General features: G+C 45.6%; 1 protein-coding gene across 3 annotated transcripts in view; it reads left to right on the forward strand.

Annotated features, from left to right (window-relative positions):
• The first annotated feature begins 9,530 nt into the window (after positions 1-9,530).
• The window catches only part of LRRFIP2 (LRR binding FLII interacting protein 2), a 366,589-nt gene continuing 353,791 nt past the window's right edge, over positions 9,531-22,328 (forward strand). Inside the window, exon 1 of one of the 3 annotated variants that reach the window (XM_070726340.1) lies at positions 9,531-9,925. The gene's annotated coding sequence lies outside the window, so the exon portion shown is untranslated. The remainder of the gene's footprint in view (positions 9,926-22,328) is intronic. The other 2 variants (XM_070726338.1, XM_070726339.1) reach the window with 2 other exon arrangements.

Genomic DNA, 22,328 nt, shown 5'->3' on the forward strand with positions numbered 1-22,328 from the left:
ACAGGCCAGGAATTGAGGCGGGAAGCCTCAGTCACTGGCAAGCACCCTGGCTGTTGCTATGGCAATGAGGACAGCGACCATTTTGGAATGCCCATATAAAGGAGGTCTCTGATCTGGCATGTTCGATCACCAGACAGTTGTCATGGCAACAGGACACCAGCCATTTTAAAGCACCAAGATTATTCTCTCTCTGCATAGCAATTTGCCTCAGAGAACACTCAGAGAGTTTGTGCTCATCATAAAACAGCGCTGGGAGGCCTAGCTTGGAAGTTTTCTCTTCACACAGGCCTGAACTCGTGAGTACTGCAGTGGACTTATTATGGCAGATCAATCATCTCAAGTGGGGGAGGAGTCTACTTCCACAGCTAGGCCTAACACCCCAAAGGATAGGCCTCAAACTGGCAAGGCAAAATCCAAATCTTCTCAAACCTCCCTTAAAGAGGCAGAGAGAAGAATCAAGGCACTCGAAAAACAGCTCGAGGCAACACAGAGACAGTTACTACTTACTCCCATTTCCATGGGGCCTACAGCACTGCCAGCCTCCCCCGTGAACCTCCCAGGGGTTGCAGGCACAGCAACCAACAAGGATTGGTCTCCTGAACACCACCCATTGCCAGCACCTGCAACAGTGGCCGAGTCATACATGCAGTTTAGACCGGGCACTGCTTGGCCTGCCTTTCAAGCACCTTCCCAAATAGCGCAGGTGCTGCAGTACGGGCAACTACCATCTGCAACATTTACTCAATTGGCGGCAGGACTGCACAATTCTCAGGAAGCATGACAGAACATGTCTCCAGCCCTGCAAGATATTATTATTATTATTATTATTATTATTATTATTAATTGGATTTGTATGCCGCCCCTCTCTGCAGACTCGCATGGCCTTGCAGCAGGAGTTCAACAATATACCTCCAGGGCGCCTGCACCCCCAAGGAGCAGGGATCCGTGGGCAGCTCCAATCCCCCCATCCTTGCAAGAATCAATGCACAAGGAGTCAACACCGAGAGATACTGGCAGCGAGCCAGAGGACGATTTATCTGGAGATGAGCAGTTTCCAGAACCGCCTACTTTTACAGGCCTTTTCAAGCCATCCCTGTTTCGGGTGTTGCTCAACAAAGCAAAGCAGACCATTGACCAGGCCAGAGAAGGGAAGCAGGCCGAGACATCGACAACAGATGCCCCAACAGGTGGCCTCTTTGCAGTACCATAAAAAGAGGCAGAACACATTTCCTCTTCCCAGCTCTTCTTGGAAAATATAAAGCGTCCATGTAACACCCAGCAGCCACTTGGGGACCATCAACGATAGAGCGTAGGTTTTACACGTTCAACAAAGACATCAAATCACTGCTGGATTCCTCGACCGTTGACAAACCAGTGGCTAGCCTAGTGTCTAATGCTCTGGTTCCTTCTGAAATGGCCGACGGATTAAAACCCAAGGACAGGAAGGTGGAGAATTTGCTGTGCAAAACGCACCAAATGGCGGCCTGGGCCATGCACGCGGCCTCAGCGGCTTTGTTTTTTAATTGACCCACAATACTGTGGATACAAGATAGGCAATCCAGAGTGAATCTGGAAGATGGTCATCTATGGCAAGACCTGAACAAACTCCTGGCAGCTACCGAATTTTCGGCTACGGTGAATGCCACAAAGTTTGCCTCAAGGACTATGGCATCCTCAATATCTTCACGCCGGATGATATGGCTCTGCAGTTGCCTGGCAGACATCAAATCAAAGTGGCATTTGGCATCCACACCATTTCAGGGTGAGAAACTCTTTGGTGAGGCATTAGATGAGGTTCTTATCAAAGATAAGAAGAAGGTGTTACCAAAAGCTAACAAAAGGTCAGACAGACATTTCAATCCCTTTTCACGATGACAGTCCTTTCGATCTGAGCCCTCCTTGGTCTCAACCCAAGGCGTGAGGACCTATTTTCAGGGCTCCTACCACTTGGATAGACCATATTTCACAGACCGCAACACATTCTTCCAACAGGGACGATGCCCCTTCAAAGGTTCCAACCCTAAGGGGTTCAGACATAATAAGTGACTCGGTGGTCTCCTTCCCACTTGGCAGCAAGCTGCAGAATTTCACCACCTCCTGGAAAGCCACATGCTCAGACGCTTGGGCACTAGTTACCGTATCCCAGGGTCTGCAAATCGACTTCTCTCAGGTATCTCCAAACCGTTTTCTACCATGCCCTTTGACAGTAGATCCTCAGAAGAGGACATTATTATATCAGGAAGTTGCGCATCTACTGTAGATAGAGGCGATCGAGGAGGTGCCACTTCACCAACAAGGCAAGGGCTGTTACTCGGTCATATTCGTAGTTCCCAAGACCTTGGGGGGATGTCGATTAATTCTGAACGTATGGCAGTTGAAACTTTATGTGCATTACAAAAGGTTCGAAATGCACTCGTTACGCTCAATCCTGTCCTCCATATGCCACAAAGACTTTCTCATGTCCATTGACCTCAAAGAGGCCTATCTTCATGTACCTGTCCATCCATCCCACAGGCAATTCCTCTGATTTTGTCTCAATGGGGTGCACTACCAATACAAGGCAATGCCATTTGGCCTGTCCTCAGCCCTAAGGACATTCACAAAATTGTTGGATGTCCTCACGGCCAGTCTCAGACAACAGTCAGTATGCCTTATGGCATATCTCGACGATATTCTAGTACTCTCCAAGTCACCAACACAGGCTCTACGGGACTTGTCCTTGACCATACAAACACTCCAATCACATGGCTTCACGGTGAACACCGACAAGAGCCACCTGACTCCAACAACATGTCTGGTTCACTTAGGCACCATCATGGACACCAAATTGTGCATGGTTTACCTATCTGCGGAGAGGCAAACCAATATTCGAGTACTGTTAGACACCTTGAGGTCTCAGCAGTGGACCCCGCTATTGTTTCTTTCAAAACTACTGGGTACCCTGGTATCCTGTATAGATATCTTATCATAGGCCCCCCACCATCTTCACCCGCTACAATGGTTCTTACTACCTTTTCAAAAGATGAAAGCCAGTCATACACACAGGAAGGTGACCCTCAGCCCTCGACTCAGAGACTTTCTGTGATGGTGGGTCTCCCCAGCAATCCAGCGGGGCTCATCTTTCCATGGTCATGCCCCAATAATGATAACAACAGATGCCAGTCTAACTGGCTGGGGGGGGCATTCTTCTTCTCACATGGCTCAAGGACTTTGGGAGGCACAAGACTTGCAAAATGCGAACATCAATTTTCTGGAGCTCAAAGCAGTTTCTCTAGCCCTTAACAGCTTTGTTCACCTAGTACAAGGACAACACATCCTAATCCTGACGGACAACATCTCAACCCGGTCCCACATCAATCACCAGGGGGGAACGAGGTGCCAAAGATTGATGCAGGAAACAGAGTCACTTTTTCAGGACCGAGGTTCATCTAGCATCACACTCAGTGGAACACATATCGGGGCTCGAGAATGTCCAGGCGGACTGGTTAAGTCGCACAATTATAGACTCAACGGAATGGCACTTGGACCCTGGTATCTTCTAGGAAATAGCCAGTCAGTTCGGCAACCCAGTGATTGACCCTTTTGCCATGAGCCACAACTCGCAGCTACCACGCTTCTTCTCCTGCTTTCCCTCTCCGGGAGCACAAGCGGAGGGGTGGCATCCAAAGACAGCTGCCATTTTCCGCTTAACAGCTGATCTCACTCTTCTTCTTCTTATCGTTGCCGTCTTGAAACGGCCAAAACAGAGCCCCGGCCGTATCAGACTCAGCCACTGATCTTACATGTCAGGTAACGCCAAAAGAATGCAGTCTAGAACTAATTTGTTATCTATATCCTGAATGTTTCTTGCCGTAGTCCCGAAACTGGCAGCTCTGCCATCAGCCACTTTGCTTCTTTCCAATCTCCTTCCTTCCTTCCCTCCCTCCCTCCCTCCCTCCCTCCTTTCTTTCTTTCTCTTTCTCTCTTCTTGGTGACGGGAGAAGGAAGAAGTTAAAGCGAAATTAAAGAGAAGCTTTCATTCTGCTTCTCTTTACACAAAGATGTTTCCCCTCCTTCCTCTCTCACTCCATTCTCTAACTGCAGTAGTTTTAAAGTTAGCAACCAAACCGCCCCACTACAGGGATTTCCCCCGTCTTGATTTCAAAACATCAGAAAAAACTGCAAAACAAATATTCCCCGTCCCTGCCTTCCATGACCTGCTCCAAAATGTGTGGCTCAGAAGAGCGGTTGCTAGCAAAAGAAGAGGGCACCATTCAAGGGGAAAGAAAAGGTGTCTTCATAGTACCTTCTTGCCTACTTTCTGTTTCTCTCCCCTCCCTTCTTCAGCCGAAAGGAGGACAAGGAAGAGGTGAAAGTTGAGTGCTAAGCCAAATAGGACAAAGTGGGAACGTAAATTTGTAACAGCAATAGGGACATAAAAAAACATATTGATGATTTTAGGTATCTCCATCGTATCTACAGTATGTGTGTGTGGTCCACCCTCTTTACAAAGTAGTAAATAAAATTACCATTGTTTTCTCTTGAGAGTTTTGACTGGTGTTTGTTTACTTCAAAATTAGGCAATGAATCCCACAATTTGGGGGCTCATCTGGGATTCTTCAGATGATTCTGAAGAATCCCAGATCCCAGATTCTTCTATTGGTGATGCCTTCTACTGTGCCCTGGTGCTACAACCATGGCACAGCTATGAAAATTGGACTTAACTATTTCCTTGATCGTTGGGATAATCTCCGCGTGTTCATGATCATGTTGATGGGACATGTGAGACATACTTGGAATTCAAAGGGAGTGCCAAGTCTGGATTTGCAATTTTGTCTTCCTGCGAGGGGAATGGCCAGAGAAGAGCAAAGCAGGTAGGTTGGTTAAACATTGGAGAGATTATGGTCTCTAGCATGGGAAACAGGGTGGGTAAAATGTGTCGTGGAGAGAAGATGGGCTCTTCTCTGAATATTCTGCAAGACAGTCCAAATAAACAATGTGTCAACCGTGACTGTGGCCATTTTCTTTTCTATAACTTTTCTTTCTATTGGGATTTCTCTTTGCATGTTTTTAATGCTTTTTTTGAGTTTTAGATTTTGAATTAATTAATTGGATTCAATGACTGTGATGCCCTAATTTGGAGAACCACAAATGCTTTTCATCTTTAAAAACAGTAGACCTAGGAAACTGACAGACCAGTCAGTATCGAGGAAAATCCTAGCAAAATAATCCAACAGTTGGCTTGCAAGAACGAAGTATTGGTAGAAGCATCATTAATTTATTAAAAACTGGCTAACCCAGAAAAATCTTATTGATTTTTCTTTGATTAAGTTATTAGTTAATAGACCAAAAGATTTCTGAGGATATAGTGTACATTAGTAATATATTTTCTAAAGTAGACTATAGTCTCCTTTTTGATAAAATACAACAGTGTGGGATAGTAACAGAGCTGAAAATCAGGTCAGCAACTAAATGCTGGGAGGAAGCAAGGGCATTTGGGTGATGATGAGAGGCGATAGCTGCATGGTGCGGCACTGCAATGAACAAATGGGAAATAGAGCAGCCAGTGTGAGGAAAGGAGAGGCAGGTGCTCCATTTCCCATTTCTCCATTGCAGCACAGTGCCCAAGAGCCACTTTGATAATGGGGGGTAGGGTGGGATGTAATTTAACAACCGGTTTGTCCAGAGTAAGGTTGGCCATTGCGGAAGGCTCATCCCATTTGTGTGGCAGAGCTGGAGGATGGCGATGGACCATGCCTCCCACAATGGCCAACCTGACCCTGGGCAAACTGGTTGTTAAATTATTTGAATCCCATCACTGGAAACATTCTATCCAATAAAATGGCTGTACAATGGTGAGAAAAGTAAGATTCTTGTGGTGCAGTGGTTACAATGGAATACTGTCAGCTTCCTACAATTTGGGGCTCATCAGGCTCAAGGTTGATTCAGCCTTTTATCTGTCCGAGGTCGGTAAAATGAGGACCTAGATTACTGGGGGCAATATGCTGATTCTGTAAACTGCTTAGAGAGGGCTGTAAAGCACAGTGAAGCAGTATATAAGTCTAAATGCAATTGCTATTGCTATTCTTCACTTAAACAGGAAAACCCAGATGCTCAGATATAAAATAGGCAATATCTGGCTTGGCAGTAGTACTGTCTGAAAGTATGAAGGATCTGAGATCTTCAGGTTAAGTGTGAGCAAGCATTGTGCTATAGCTGCCAAAGAGCCAATGCAGTCTTGATTTAGAGTAATATAACATCAAGATCATGGGTATAATATTCCTGTTCTATGCTGCTTTGGTAGGATCAGCTGTAAAACTGTCTAGAGGAGTAGGATCTGGGAAGAGGACAAACAGTAGGAATGGTGAGGCACTTGGAGGCTAAATTCTATGAAGATCAGTTTAAAAATGTGCATACATTTAGCCCGAAGGACAGCTAAAGGGATCCATATTAGCAGCCTTCCAATTATTGAAAGGCTAAGGAAACCTGATGTAGATTCATTCTCCACATTCTGGAAAGCACTACAAATATCCTGAAGCTTTACAGAGGTACATCCAAGCCTGAAATAAGGAGGATTGACCTTGAGAGCTATTAATCAGTGGAATAAAGTTTCTCTGAGATTGTAGGTGTTCCATTTTTGAAGGCTTACAAAGATTGGACAGCCATTTGCCTGGAATGGTTAGAGGATTATTGCTGTGTGCAGAGACTAGAGATCTTTCCCAACCAGCCTATAACTAAGGATGAAATACCTCTCCTGAAATCACAAAAGCAGCAGCATCTGAATCAGTAGAAAGCACAGTATGTTCCCTGTAGTTTGATAGTGCATTTAGGTATATTTTTTATTATTTTTCTCCACCATAAAATAAAACAATATATGGTTATAAACACAACAATAATCAATCATATACAAACTTTTATTTTCTCATTACTCCATGGAAGGTCTTACCTCTCTTTCTGTATAAAATTTTCTGTTAATTTTATACAATATTAGCAATTCTTAAAATTCTAAATTAAAAATTTTCCCTCACTGTCTTACTACTAAGGGTTACAACAATGTAAAGAATAATAAAATCTCTTTTATCTAAATTTAATCTTATATCCTATAGTTGATTAAAATTCTCTCTCTATATATGTGTGTAGTAAAAGAAACTATTCATAAAATGTAACCTACATCATAAAATAAAGTTCTATATGTTTAAATCTAAACAATAGGTAAATTTTGTGTTATATCATTATATAGTGCTACCACCATTTCTCATCATTTCTTTGATAATGCATTTAGTATCAAAATGAAGAGGACTAATTTGTAGGATCAATATTATATGATGTGACAATATGAAAAATCTCAGAATTTCTAATTTTATGATTCAAGTTGAAGAGACTTTGTGATCTGTATTTTGAGATACATTCCTTTACCCTGCTGTCCTATGTGACCCGAAACCAAGTTTGAGTCCCCTGTAAAACATTTTCCCTGCATATCTGAAACTTGAAATTTCATGACTTTTCATCATTTCAGGGGTTCTCTCTATGAGAATTTTTTTGGGGGGTGGGGGGCTTAGTTTTTGCTGGGCAAAAAAAGTCACAAATCTTCTGTTCGGGTCACATACGACCCGGACCGAAAACTCTTCATTTGAAGTGCTTATGTTTGGTCAATTTGAAAACTTTTTTCACTTGGAAAGTAGTTTGAACATTTCTGCACACAATGATATGAAAATTGAAATGAAAAAAGTTAATCCTTATTGGTTTATTTTGCACATAAATGTGCCTCCCCCCCGTTTTTGTGAAAGTTTTTTCAATTTATGGATAGGTTTGCTTGCAAAATGCATTCTATTTTACTGAAGTTGGTGTGGGATTGGTAGCTTGAACATTTCTGAATATAAGAAAAATATAAAGGAACTGAAAAAAATGATTCTTACTGGTTTTTTAACATCAGAAATAAGGCCTCCTCCCCCCTCAGATGCTTGCAACCATTTTCACTTTTTATTTTTTTATGCTCCAAATCCAAAATATTCTTTAAAATCTTAGGCATTCGTTTACTCAATTTAACAATGCTGATCATCAAAAAAATATTTGTGGGGGTGGGGGAATTTTTTTTTTTTCTGGGCAAAAAAAAAGTCACGTTTAGTCTGTTCGGGTCATATAGACCCGGACCAAAATGGATTTTTTTTAGGTACTTGAATTTGGTCTTTTTGAAAACTTTTTCAACTGGAAAACTAGTTTGAACATTTATGAACATAATGATATGAAAATTGAACTGCAAAACTTGAGACTTATATTTCTATTTTGATCAAAAAGCCCCTCCCCCCATCCTTTCTGAATTTCGTGTCAATTTATATTTTTTAAGGCTACAAATCCCTAAGGAATTTCCCCCCAAAAGGTTTGATATACTAAATTGAACAATCCTGAACATAAGAAAAATATAAATGAACTGAAAAAAATGGTTCTTATTGGTTTATTTTTCCCACAAAAGGGCCACCCCCCCGGCCTTGCTGTGTGCCATTATTGTCACTTGTTATACATATTTGTCTAGAAATATTTGGAATATCCTTTTGAAAATCAACCACATTGTAGCCAGATAACTAATTTTATGAAAGAAATCCATTTTACTAAAAAAAAGTATGTAAGTTTGAAATTAACAGCATAATTTTTATATAAATTGAAATAACTTTATGTGCAAAATAAACCAATATGCATCAATTTTTCCAGTTCAATTTTCATATCATTATGTTCAGAAATGTTAAAGCTACAAATCCCACACCAACTTTAGCAAAATGGAATGCATTCTGCTAGCAAAACTATCCATAAAGTGAAGACTATTTCACAGAAACGGGGTGTGTGTGTGTGTGTGTATGCATTATATCAGCAAAATAAACCAATAAGATTTACTTTTCTCATTTCAATTTTCATATCATTGTGTGCAGAACTGTTCAAGCTACCAATCCCACACCAACTTTAGTAAAATGGAATGGATTTTGCAAGCAAAACTATCCATAAATTGAAAAAACTTTCACAAAAACGGGGGGGGGCACATTTATGTGCAAAATAAACCAATAAGGATTAATTTCTTCAGTTCAATTTTCATTCCATTGTGTGCAGAAATGTTCAAACTTGTTTCCAGGTGAAAAAAGCTTTCAAAAAGACCAAATATAAGTACCTAAAATGATCAATTTGCAGTCCGGGTCAAATAGACCCGGGAACATAAGATTAGGGAGTTTTTTCGAACAGAACAGCAGGGTTTAAAAAAAAACCTTGTAATTTGGTGGACAAAAATATTTGTGAATATTTTTAGATCTTCTCTAGCTCTACGACTGTATATTTCCTTCCAATTGCGTAAATTACTGAGGTGTCACTGTGGTCTGAAAGTGGCAACAAGAAAGATTTGACACATAATGACAGCCGCAGGACACATTTAACTACTTCCATAGGTTTTGCTGAGACAGCGAACGAGAGAAATTTAAGAGGCGTCGCCCGCAGCAACAATCCAGGCAAAGAAAGCCCACCTGTTTATCAATCTTGCGCATGCGTTTTCCTTTTATGGGCCCGCCTGTAAACGAGAAGGCGCGCATGCGTGTCGCTGAAGGATTTTTCGCTGCAGCTGCCGAAATTCGTTAGTACCGCTGCAGGCGCTCGCTGGCAAGGAAAAAAGCGGCGGCACGGGCTCCACGGGAAGTTTCAGGAGCTTCGCGCTCATGGAAAGCGCGAGGTCGATTTGGAGCCTTTTATATCGTAGGAAAAAAGGCCGGATCCTGCGAGGGACAAACCCGTGAAGCCTTTTCCCTTTCTTTTCCTTTTCCCTTTCGAGAAGCAGCTGAATCCAAGGAGAGCCCCCTTCATCCTTGCTGCGCCGAGAACCCTTCGTAGCTTCATCTAACCCGCTTGCTCGGACGGAGCTGATTTTGGACAAGAAAATTCAGAGCCGCTGGCGCTGACTGAGAACCGGAATTGGGTAGGGAAGCTGGCAGCCTCTCTTGTCAAAAGAATGGGCGGGAACTCTTCATTTCTCCGGGGAGGATGGTAGGCGGGGAATGAGTTTCTGACGTCTCAGGACTTGTCGGATAGGCCTGAGTGCAAGAAGCTCTCGACCTATGTTGGATATTTATGTGCCCTTACTTACTTACCAGGACACTCTGAATTGCTCATTTTGAGACATAAATATGTGCTTGATGGGATTTAGTCAGTTCGTACCTAACTTTTTTTGAATTCTGAGAACCGGTTGAGGTAAAATCTCAAGTACTGTACATCTCAAATTTCCATGGTAGTATATAAATAAATCCCGGTTAAATTAACTATGGGAATGTCAACCTATAGTCTCTGTCTGTATCTCTGACAACATGTTTCCTGGGGTTCAAGATCTTTTTTAAGAAGAATGGTTGGAGGAGGAAAATTTGAAAAATAGCCTGTTTGAACTTCCCTTGTTAGGAAAAGAAACTGGGTCTTCTTCTCTTTATTGCAAAGATGAAAATTCAGAGTATTTACTGTACTCATTATAGTTAAATAGTTAAATAAAAATATGTTAATGATTAATGTAATTCTAAGCATACCTGTGAGTAAACAACTTACATTCAGATATCTTACAAATACATTCTAAATAATGAGGAATAATCCTTTAAAAATTTCATAGGCAAAAACTAGAATGCTGCCCAAATATGATCTAAATATGCTCTAGTCATGTATTTAGAAGTAGTGTTTGTGGGCGGAAGGTTAGTTTCAGTAATAGCTTTTTAGAGGCACAGTATTCCTTTCCATGCGTATTTCAAATTGAGAGCAGCATATATGCATTCTTAATTCTGTTAATTTCAGTATGCTGAATCAAGATTAAATTGATCTAAAATTCTCTTAAAACCATGTGGGAAATTAATTACTGATTTCTTCAGGAATTAAACAAACTACTCTAGCAGTTAGAGCATGAGTTGTATGTCGCCAACTTCTGAAATTCTAAAACTACTGGCAGATGTTTTTGATGGTAAATTCTTAGCTAGTGTGGTCAAGGAAGCTAAGAGTTGTATTTCGGCAATAGTATCTGTAATTGCCAGAGCTTCTTCATTTCTTGCTATAACTTTTTGTGGATGAGTACAGGTAAGCCTCGGCTTAAAACAGTTCATTTAGTCACTGTTTTAAGTTACAACACCACTGGAAAAAGTGACATGACCGTTTTTCACACTTTATGAACATTGTGGCAACCCCATGATTACATGACTGAAATTCAAATACTGTACTTGGCAACTGACTCATGTTTATGATAGTTATAATATCCTGGGGTCATGTGATAAACTTTTGTGACCTTCTGCCAAGCAAAGTCAATCGGGAAGACAGAATCACATAATAACCATCTTATTAACTTAGTAATGGCAGTGATTAACTTAAAAACTAAGGCAAGAAAGATCATAAAATGGGACAAAACTATGTCTGAATTGTACTCATAATATTTTGGCCTCAATTGTCAAGGACTACTTATATCTACTTTGTCAGCTACATGATTTGAGTTCCAAGAATGTATACAATGTACATTTATTCCAGGAATAAATGAAATGCAGATATTTATTTATTGAACCAATTATCATATGCTGCCTCCTCAAATAATGCTAGTTAAACTATATAACTGTAAAATAATAGATGCATTTTTTCTTATTTATTTACTTACTTACTTACTTACTTACTTACTTACTTACTTACTTACTTACTTACTTACTAACTAACTAACTAACTAACTTACTTACTTATTGGATTTATATCAACCCCTCATTGTCCTCTAGAACAGTGATTTTCAACCTTTTTTGAGCCACGGCACATTTTTTACATTTACAAAATCCTGAGGCACACCACCCACCAAAATGACACAAAATTACACTCTAAGACACTCTCCTCTCTTTTTCCATCCCTGTCTCCCCCCCCCCCCCCCGTGTGTATACACACTCTTGAACCATTTCCAAAAACAGGTGAGGGCTAGGGTTTTTCTCTCTCTCACTCTTTGGGTGCTTTTTACCATATGCTTTAAATCAAGAGTCACTTCTCTCTCTCTTTTGTTTCTCTCTCTTTCCTCTTATTCTCTGCCTCAATCATTTTCTCATTTCTCCCTTTTTCCTCCCCTTTTTGCTCTCATTTCTCTCTCTCTCCCTTCCTCTCCTTTTCTCTCTCTCTTGCTTTCTCTCTCTTACTTTCTTTCTCTCTCTTGCTTTCTTTCTCTCTCTCTCTTGCTTTCTTTCTCTCTCTCTCTTGCTTTCTTTCTCTCTCTTTCTCTCTCCCTTTCTCTCTCCTCCCCTCTCTCTTTCTCTCTATCTCTGTGTTTCTCTCTCGTACAGCACGCCAGCAACAGCGTCAACAGGCAGCAGCTACGGGGTGGCAGAAGGGCAGTTGGCTGCGAGCGGGAGCTCCAAGGTGGAGGCACTGACAACGGCGGCTGGACGTGTTGCTGGACGCTGTACATACTGGCGCTGAACTGGCCATGGATGCGGGGCTGGCACCTCCATCCCAGCCCAGCCAGTGGGCCAGTGCCAGCCCTGCAGCACCAACATGTACGGCGTCCAGCAACATGTCCAGCCGCCGCCATCGGTGCCTCCATCCTGAAGTTCCCGCTCCCAGCCACCGCACCCCAGCTATTGCCCGGTGCTGCGGCTGCTGCCGTCCTCCCACTGCCAGTGCCCTCCCGCCAGGCCCCAAAGCTCACCTGCCACAAAGAAGGAAGGCGCGAAGAAGGAAGCCATGAAGAAGGAAGCTCAGCTTCAGGTCTCACAACTTTTTGCTCTTCGCGCCCTCAGCTGAGCTTCCTTCCCCGCACACCTCTCGTTTCAGCCTGCGCTCCAAAAGTGCTTTTCCCACCGTTTAGGACTGGCGGTCTCTCTTGGGTGGGGAGAACGGAGCCACAAGTGCCGCCTTCAAGCTCCATGCAGCGCGGCCACAGGTGCTTCCGGTACTCGGCCAGTATTCCTCAAGTTTTCCAATCTAACGATTCTTTTTGAAGCAACAAAATGGCAATATGGAAAAATACATTACAGTTTAGTTAGATGTGTTCCAATTCCTAAGATTTTTGTTAGAGTGGAAAAAAATTTTGCTAGATTTTTCTGACCCATTTGACTACATAATGGATAATAATACACATTTAAATTTGAAAAATCCATTCACAATATACATATGCAATAAGAAGTTTAGAGCCTACAGTTTTGTTTGCAAGGTATCAGCGTTCCAAATAGCATCTGAGAAATAAACCAAGTCCCAGTCCAATTCTCTCAATCAGAGCTCGATTTATTAACAGAACCATGTTGGCTACGCCATCGTCATTCTGATTCTGAATAGTTCCCAGAATCCCACCTAGGTAAAGGTTCATCTTACATCCCCCACATCCACAAGTTCATCACGAGAGCCAGTCTGTGTGCAGAGGCTTATCAACTTCCTCTTCTCTTCAATTGAGGCAGAACAAAAAGTGACCTTGGCTTGGAGAAAGGAATCTTTGGTTGTGTCTGGTAACTTTCCCCTCTGACTACTCACTACCCCTCCCATTCCCCCTTGTGTTGTGTCAGGCTGAACTCTCTAACTCCACATGAAGATTTCGTCCTGGCAGGCGGCCCCCCTTCGCAAAGAACCATCTCCTGGAAAATTAGAATAAACACATAGGGGTTAGTATCAGTTAAATCAATTAAGACATTTCGGTTTGGTTGGGTAAGTTTCACGAAACCGCTTAATTAATCTATCAGCTTTGACATCCCGACTTTTAACCCAGGTTGCTTCCAACTGGGGGTACCCTTTCCAATGAATCAGGTAGTGCAGTTTACCTCGGAAAATGTGGGAATCTAATTTTTTTTTCACTTCATAGTGAGTCTCCCCCTGAATCACTACTTGGGGAGGAGGCGACTGTGCACATGGCCTAATGTTGGAACCGATCACAGGCTTTAGCAGGCTGCAGTAAAATACGGGGTGGATCCTCCCTAGGATTCTAGGCAAGGCGAGCTGCACCGTGACCAGGTTGATTACTTTCACATTTGGGAAAGGGCCTAAAAATTTTGGACCTAGCTTTTTCCTAGGCAGCCTTAACCAAATGTATTTGGTTGACAGGAAAACTTTATCTCCCACTTTAAAAGGGGCTTGAGGAGATCGGTGTTTGCTTGATTCTGCTTGATTTCCCCCCCCCCCCCCCGGTTCCAGTGGGGCAGCAAGGAGGAGGGGAGGAACGGCTGCTCCCTGAGACAACGGGTGAAACATCTCAGATATAGGCATGTCAGCGAGCTTACTCCTTAGCAAATTTGGCTGGGTGAGTTGTTTCTGTTTCTGAAGCTCCCTGCCCGACGTCTTCCCTTGCGATTAGAGAGCTGCCTGGACTGCAAAAGATTGGGAGGCAGTCAGCTGTGCTGTGGAAAATGGCAGCCGCTGTTTAGGACTTGCTGACTCATTGACCCATGCTGATTTAAGATTTAAGATTGATTGAGCGGTGGGAGATCGAGTGAATAAGAAGCCCCAGGTTTGGTGGATTGGACAGAAGGGACATTGCCAATGGTATTCAAGGCCCCCCCGGGTGGACCTAGACGCTGGAGTGCTGGTTGGTGGGGGCACTTGGTGTCGGAAGGTCTGCCGGATGATGGGCCTGCGAGAGAGACTGGGCCTGGCTGCGGCAGTGGAAGAGACGGTCGCAAGAGAGGAGAGAAAGCCGAGGGCGATGTCAAGGTTGCACCGAGACCACGTGGGAGAATTCAGAGGTGTTTTGAGGGCGATTGGAGGGTGATTGGAGGTGTTGGGAGCGTTTGGGATCTAACTGGAGGCCAACCAGAGAAGAACGGAGGTGCTACGAGAACCAGGATAGAAAGAAAGACCTGGGAGTGCCGACCGGTGGCAGCAGCCGGCACCAAAGAGCCTGGAGGACAGGGTAATTAACAACTGGCATACCCAGGACCATAGTTCCCTCTAAGCTGAGCAGTGAGCAATCGCTCACTTAAAAATCATCATCAACTCAGAGTTTTCCAAACCTGCCCAGAAGCCGAGAGGGAAAGAGTGAGAGGGAAGGAGAGAGAGAGGAAGAGAGGAAGAGAGAGAAACAGATAGAAAAAAGAGAGGAAGGAAAAGAGAAAGAAAAAGAATGGGAGTAAGGAAGAGAGAAAGAAAATCAAAATCTAGTTTGAAACTAGCTCAACTATTTAAATGGCATTTTGATATTGATAGAGTTGCCCTATTATGAGCTCACTGTTATAGACACACAGTACAGTATTTTATTTTGAAATTCTCTGAGGCAAAACGGGTTTTTTGTTTGTTTGTTTGTTTGTTTGTTTGTTTATTTATTTATTATTTCTGTGTCGCCCAGTCCCGAAGGGACTGCCGCTCAGACACTATACTTTTCCGCCCACCCCCCCAAAAAATTAGAGGGAACACTGCCCAGGACTCGGACATCTCCCCCCCTGAACATCTCCCCCCCCCCACTTTTAGGGGGCATTGAATTAATTTTAGATCCTAAACAACTATTGACTTTTCCATTCAGAACTTGGTACCATTTTTGCTACTTTGCTGCTGACCTTATTTAATCAAATGAACTGATGTATTGTTTTTTTCCCTAATGAATTTTAATCTATTTCCTATTTTTTTAACCTTTTTAATTTTAATATTAACTTTTAACTTTTAGATCTTTTAATATTAATATTAGTAATATTTAATTTTTTAATTTTTAAATTGATGGATAATTGGGGTGGGTTTAATAATATGTATGGAATGAGTGAGTGGCATGAATGGAATGGGTGGGGTGGGTGGGTGGGATTATGGTATAGATGGGGTAAATGGGTATGATACGAATTATTTACATGGCCCATCTGACGAGAGAGAGGCGGGAGGGGAGGAGGCACCGATCTCTGGGGTGGCAGAGGGTCAGAATATTCCAGTGTTGCTGGTGAGAGGCAGATATGGTGGGAGCCACAGAACTAGCCATTCCAGGGTAATGAGAGATTGCTGCTTAATAACGATCCCTCATTCCGGCTCTGTGAGCTCAACCCAGGGCACTGGTGATGAGTGTAACTCTGGCCCTGGGCTCAGGCTGCTGCTACTCAATGCCAGGTCGGTGGTAAATAAAGGTCTCCTCATCCGGGATTTGATCCTGGATGAGGAGGCCGACCTGGCATGTGTGACTGAAACCTGGCTGGGCCCAGAAGGAGGAGTTCCTCTCTCTGAAAATTGCCCAGCTGGGTTTCAGATATGGCATCAGCCTCGACACCAGGGAAGGGGGGGAGGAGTGGCTATTATAGCCAGGGAGAGCCTTTGCCTGCATAGACTCATTGCTCCAAAGATTGCGGGTTGTGAGTCCCTCCTAGTGAAGTTGGACTTAGGGGTTCAGGTGGGCTTGTTGCTCATGTACCTGCCTCCCAGCTGCGTGCCAACAGCCCTGCCTATGCTGCTCGAGGAGGTAGCCGGGCTGGCGGTAGGATTCCCCAGACTCATTGTCTTGGGGGATTTTAACCTGCTGTCACTCGACGAAACCTCTGGATTAGCACAGGAGTTCATGGCCACCATGACAGCTGTGGACCTGACCCAAGTAGTACAGGGTCCGACTCACGAGGGGGGGCACGCACCCGACATGGTATTCCTCTCTGAGCAATTGAGTAATGGTCTGACATTAAGGGGCTTAGAAGTGTTGCCTTTGTCATGGTCAGACCATTTTCTACTGTGGCTTGACTTCCTGGCTCTAATCCTTCTCCACAGGCAGGCGGAACCGATTAGGCAGTTCTGCCCCAGACGCCTGATGGACCCAAAGGGCTTTCAGAGGGTGCTTGGGATTATCCCAGAGGCACTCATCCACAGTTCGGCGGAGTCTCTTGCCGAGGCCTGGAACAAGGCTGCAGCGGAGGGTCTTGACCGGATTGTGCCATTGCGACCTCTCCGTGGCACTAGACCCTATAGAGCTCCACGATTCAACGAGGAGTTCCGGGAGTTGAAACACCAGAAGAGACATCTAGAGAAGTGATGGAGGAAGAGTAAGTCTGAATCTGATCGAACACTTGTAAGAGCTTCTATTAAGACTTACAAAGTGGCGCTCAAGGCGGCAAAATGTGCGTATCATGCCACCTTGATTGCATCAGCGGAATCCCGCCCAGCCGCTCGGTTTAGGGTGACCCGCTTCCTTCTTAACCAGGGAGGAGTCGGGGAGCCCTTGCAGAGTAGTGCCGAGGATTTTAACACGTTTTTCGCTGATAAAATCACTCAGATCTGGGCGAACCTCGACTCCAATTGGATAACAGAGTCGACTGACAACGAGTCAGTCGAGGTGACTGGGGCCTGTACTTGTCCACCTGTCTAGGAAGAATTTGATCTGGTGACACCTAATGAAGTGGACAAGGCTATTGGAGCTGTGAGTTCCGCCACCTGCTTACTGGATCTGTGTCCCTCCTGGCTGGTTTCCACCAGCAGGGAAGTGACACGGAGCTGGGTCCAGGAGATCGTCAATGCTTCTTTGCGGGAGGTCCTTTCTGGATCCCTCCAAGGAGGCACTTGTGCGCCCCCCCTCAAGAAGCCTTCCCTGGACCCAGCCATTCTTAACAACTATCGGCCAGTCTCCAACCTTCCCTTTATGGGGAAGGTAGTTGAAAAGGTGGTGGCACTCCAACTCTCACGGTCCTTGGAAGAAGCAGATTATCTAGGCCCTCAACAATCAGGATTCAGGCCCGGCTATAGCACGGAAACTGCTTTGGTCGCATTGATGAATGATCTCTGGCGGGCCTGGGACAGGGGTTTATCCTCTGTCCTGGTGCTTCTTGACCTCTCAGTGGCTTTCGATACCATCAACCAGTGGTTCTCCTCCTACCTCTCCGGTCGGTCGCAGTCAGTATTAGTGGGGGGCCAAGTCGACTTCAAGGTTACTCTCTCGTGGGGTGCCTCAGGGGTTGGTCCTGTCCCCCTTGCTATTCAATATCTACATGAAACCGCTGGGTGAGATCATTCAGAGGCGTGGGGTGAGGTATCATTAGTACGCAGATGATACCCAGTTGTACATCTCCACCCCATGTCCAGTCAACGAAGCAGTGGAAGTGATGTGCCGGTGCCTGGAGGCTGTTGGGGTCTGGATGGGTGTCAACAGACTCAAACTCAACCCAGATAAGACGGAGTGGCTGTGGGTTCTGCCTCCCAAGGACAATTCCATCTGTCCGTCCATAACTCTGGGGGGGGGGATTATTGACCCCCTCAGAGACGGTCCGCAACTTGGGCGTCCTCCTCGATCCACAGCTCACATTAGAGAACCATCTTTCAGCTGTGGCAAGGGGGACGTTTGCCCAGGTTCGCCTGTTGCACCAGTTGCGGCCCTATCTGGACTGGGACTCACTGCTCACAGTCACTCATGCCCTCATCACCTCTAGATTCGATTACTGTAATGCTCTCAACATGGGGCTACCTTTGAAAAGTGTTCGGAAACTTCAGATCATGCAGAATGCAGCTGCGAAAGCAATCATGGGCTTCCCAAGGTATGCCCATGTTACACCAACACTCCGCAGTCTGCATTGGTTGCCGATCAATTTCCAGGCAAAATTCAAAGTAGCCTTGGTTAGTGATCCTATGCCACCCACAGACCAGGCGGATAAAGTTTTGATGGATTCTCACAACTTACTATTGGCAGATTCCAATATCTGGGGTTCTTCTGAACAAGCCTTGCCTTTTACTGCTGCTCCTCCTCCCTCTCCCCTCTCTTCTTCTTCCTTGCTTTTCTTTGTTCCACACAACTTTCCCCAAGCTTCCCTGCCTCCCAACCTGCCACCTCAGATGTTCCCAGCCAATCAGGACCTGCAGGACCCAGTCAACATCCAGGGCATAATCTCTGCTGCATTCTCACAGAGCATTTCCCAGTGCATGCAGATGATGAGAGGCCCTCAGGCGCCGGCTGTTAACCCTGGCCAGCCTAACATTCCAGGAGTATTGGCAGGCATTCCCCAAGCCCAAACGTGCCAGACTCAACTTCAAGTGGCTTACTCAGCAGAATTCCGTAATCCTGCAGAGGAGGGGCCCGGATGAGGGCATTCCCCCAGAACCTCCAGCTACTGTGGGCCCATTTCACCCGGCCTTATTCCGGTCTTTACTATTCAAAGCTAGAAATGCAGCCAATATAGCTAACACGACCCCTTTGGCCTACTCTGGGTCGGACATTAAATTTCTCTTTTCCCTCAACACATCAGAAGCTCAGGTGATCCCTTGTTCTCCTATATTTGTTCAGTCAAGCAACAGTGGCTCTTTCCTTCTTCATTGGCTATGCCCTCCGCCAATGATAATTTTTTTAAATGTTGGCCCAGAATTGGCTCCTTGTCTTAATCCACCCATGGTGGATGCCCCCATCACCGCCCTCCTATCTCCTACGAATCTTCCGGGTGAGGCTGCGGAGCTGCTGAAATTGGAAGATAAGAGATCCGAACAAACTCTCGTCAAAAATCATCAGACAGGCGCCTGGGCGGTAAGAGCAGCCACTTCGGCTTCTTTCTTTGCTCATGCTAATCTAACTTGGTTGCGAGATTTACAGGAAAGGATTCCACCCGAGGACACCAGGTCTCACCAGGACATTGCCAAAATGTTGGCGGCTGCTCCTTTCACTGTGGATGCTTCCCTTCAAGGGGCCAGATTTGCCTCCTGTACCACGGCAACTTCCATTGTAGCCCGCAGGATTCTCTGGCTACGCTCCTGGCAAGTGGACGCCAAAGACAAGTGGAAGCTTGCCACATCTCCCTTCGATGGCCAACATCTCTTCGGACCCCCTCCCCAAAGAAGCGTTGACAATCTCCTGGACCCAGCTCCATCTCTTTGGACCAGCCTTGGATGCACTTCTAACCAAAGACAAGGACAAGCATAAGATTTTACCACACACAAATTGCATAGGTAACTAGAGGTCGACCTTTGACCCCCCACTAACACCGACTGCGACTGACCAGAGAGTTAGGAGGAGAACCACTGAAGGACAGTGCTTCCCATTTCCAACCCCTCCAGCTGGCGCAGAAGGATACCATGGTCGATGGTATCGAAAGCCGCTGAGAGGTCAAGAAGCACCAGGACAGAGGATAAACCCCTGTCCCGGGCCCACCAGAGATCATCCATCAGCGCAACCAAAGCAGTTTCCGTGCTGTAGCCGGGCCTGAACCTTGACTGTTGAGGACCTAGATAATCGGCTTCTTCCAAGGACCGCTGGAGCTGGAGAGCCACCACCTTCTCAACAACCTTCCCCATAAAGGGAAGTTTGGAGACTGGGCGATAGTTGTTAAGAATGGCTGGGTCCAGGGAAGGCTTCTTGAGGAGGGGGTGCACGTGCCTCCTTGTAGGGATCCGGAAAGGACCCCCTCCCCAAAGAAGCATTGACAATCTCCTGGACCCAGCTCTGTGTCACCTCCCTGCTGGCTGAAACCAGCCAGGAGGGACACGGATCCAGCAAACAGGTGGCGGAACTCACAGCTCCAATGGCCTTGTCCACTTCATCAGGTGTCACCAGATCAAACTCTTCCCAGACAGGTGGACAAGTACGAGCCCCAGCCCCAGTCAACTGACTCGTCAGTCAACTCTGTTTCCCAGTTGGAGTTGAGGTCCACTCGGATCCGAGCGATTTTATCAGCTAAAAATGTGTTAAAATCCTCGGCACTACTCTGCAAGGGCTCCCCAACTCCCCCCTGGTTAAGAAGCGAGCGGGTCACCCTAAACAGAGCAGCCGGGCGGGATTCCGCTGATGCAATCAAGGCGGCATGATACGTGCATTTTGCCGCCTTGAGTGCCACTTTGTAAGTCTTAATGTGCGCTCTTACAAGTGTTCAATCAGATTCGGACTTACTCTTCCTCTAGACGTCTCTCCTGGCATTTCAACTCCCGGAGCTCCTTGTTGAACCATGGAGCTCTACGGGATCTAGTGCCGTGGAGAGGTCGCAACGACGCAATTTGGTGAAGAGCCTCTGCTGCAGCCTTGTTCCAGGCCTCAACCAGAGACTGCCGAACTGTGGATGAGTGCATCTGGAATAACCCCAAGCACCTTCTGAAAACCCTCTGGATCCATCAGGCGTCTGGGACGGAACAACCTAATCGGTTCCGCCTCCCTGTGGGGAAGGATTGGAGCCAGGAAGTCAAGCTGCAGTAGAAAATGGTCTGACCATGACAAAGGTAACATTTCTAAGCCCCTTAGTCTCAGACCATTACTCAATTGCTCAGAGAAAAATATCATGTCGGGTGTGTGCCCTCCCTCATGAGTCGGACCCTGTACTACTTGGGTCAGGTCCATGGCTCTCATGGTGGTCATGAACTCCTGCGCTAACCCAGAGGTTTCGCCAAGCGACAGCAGGTTAAAGTCCCCAAGACAATAAGTCTGGGGAATCCTACCACCAGCCTGGCTACCTCCTCAAGCAGCACAGGCAGTGCTGTTGACACGCAGCTGGGAGGCAGGTACGTGAGCAACAAGCCCACCTGAACCCCTAAGTCCAACTTCACTAGGAGGGACTCACAGCCCGGAATCTCTGGAGCAATGAGTCTACGCAGGCAAAGGCTCTCCCTGGCTATAATAGCCACTTCTCCCTCCTTCCCTGGTGTCGAGGCTGATGCCATACCTGAAACCCAGCTGGGCAAATTTCAGAGAGAGGAACTCCTCCCTCTGGGCACATGCCAGGTCGGCCTCCTCATCCAGGATCAAATCCCAGATGAGGAGAGCTTTATTTACCACCGACCTGGCATTGAGCAGCAGCAGCCTGAGCCCAGGGCCAGAGTTACACTCATCACCAGCACCCTGGGTTGAGCTCACAGAACCGGAACAAGGAATCACTGTTAAGCAGCGATCCCTCCTTCCCCTGGAACGGCTAGTTCTGTGGCTCCCGCCATGTCTGCCTCTCCCCAGCAGCACCGGAATATTCCGAGCCTCTGCCACCCCAGAGATCGGTGTCTCCTCCCCTCCTGCCTCTTCTCCGTCAGGTGGACCAAAGTCATTTATACCAATCTCATTTGCTTCTTCCATACCATATTCCCACCCACCCCACTCTTAGTAATCCTCTTCGAACACGTTGTGGTGTTGCTTGTTTCTGCTGCAGATGCTGCTGTGGCCGTTGAGGCGGCTCAAGTAAAGAACTGCACTGGCTCAGGGCGACTGTGAGGATCAAGAGGGGAAGCCAAGGTGCTCACTCCATAGTGGCCAACTTTGTGTGCTCTCGCTCCTGTGCACACTTGTCACCTTTTCTGATAAAGGCGGAGGCCAACGGAGTTAAGGAGTCCAGGCAGCGTAAATCAAAACAAGCATTTATTTTAAAACAGAAAATAAACAGTGTCATGAGAGACACAAAAACTAAGCAGCTTAAGACATGGCGTCTAGAGAAGAACAATAGAGTAAAATGCTTTCGTAAGTGGGCGGAAGTGATATGTGGGATGTGACGTAAATAGGGGAGTGATTAATA

Source organism: Erythrolamprus reginae, chromosome Z, assembly GCF_031021105.1.
Source record: "Erythrolamprus reginae isolate rEryReg1 chromosome Z, rEryReg1.hap1, whole genome shotgun sequence".
Lineage (NCBI taxonomy): Eukaryota > Metazoa > Chordata > Lepidosauria > Squamata > Dipsadidae > Erythrolamprus > Erythrolamprus reginae.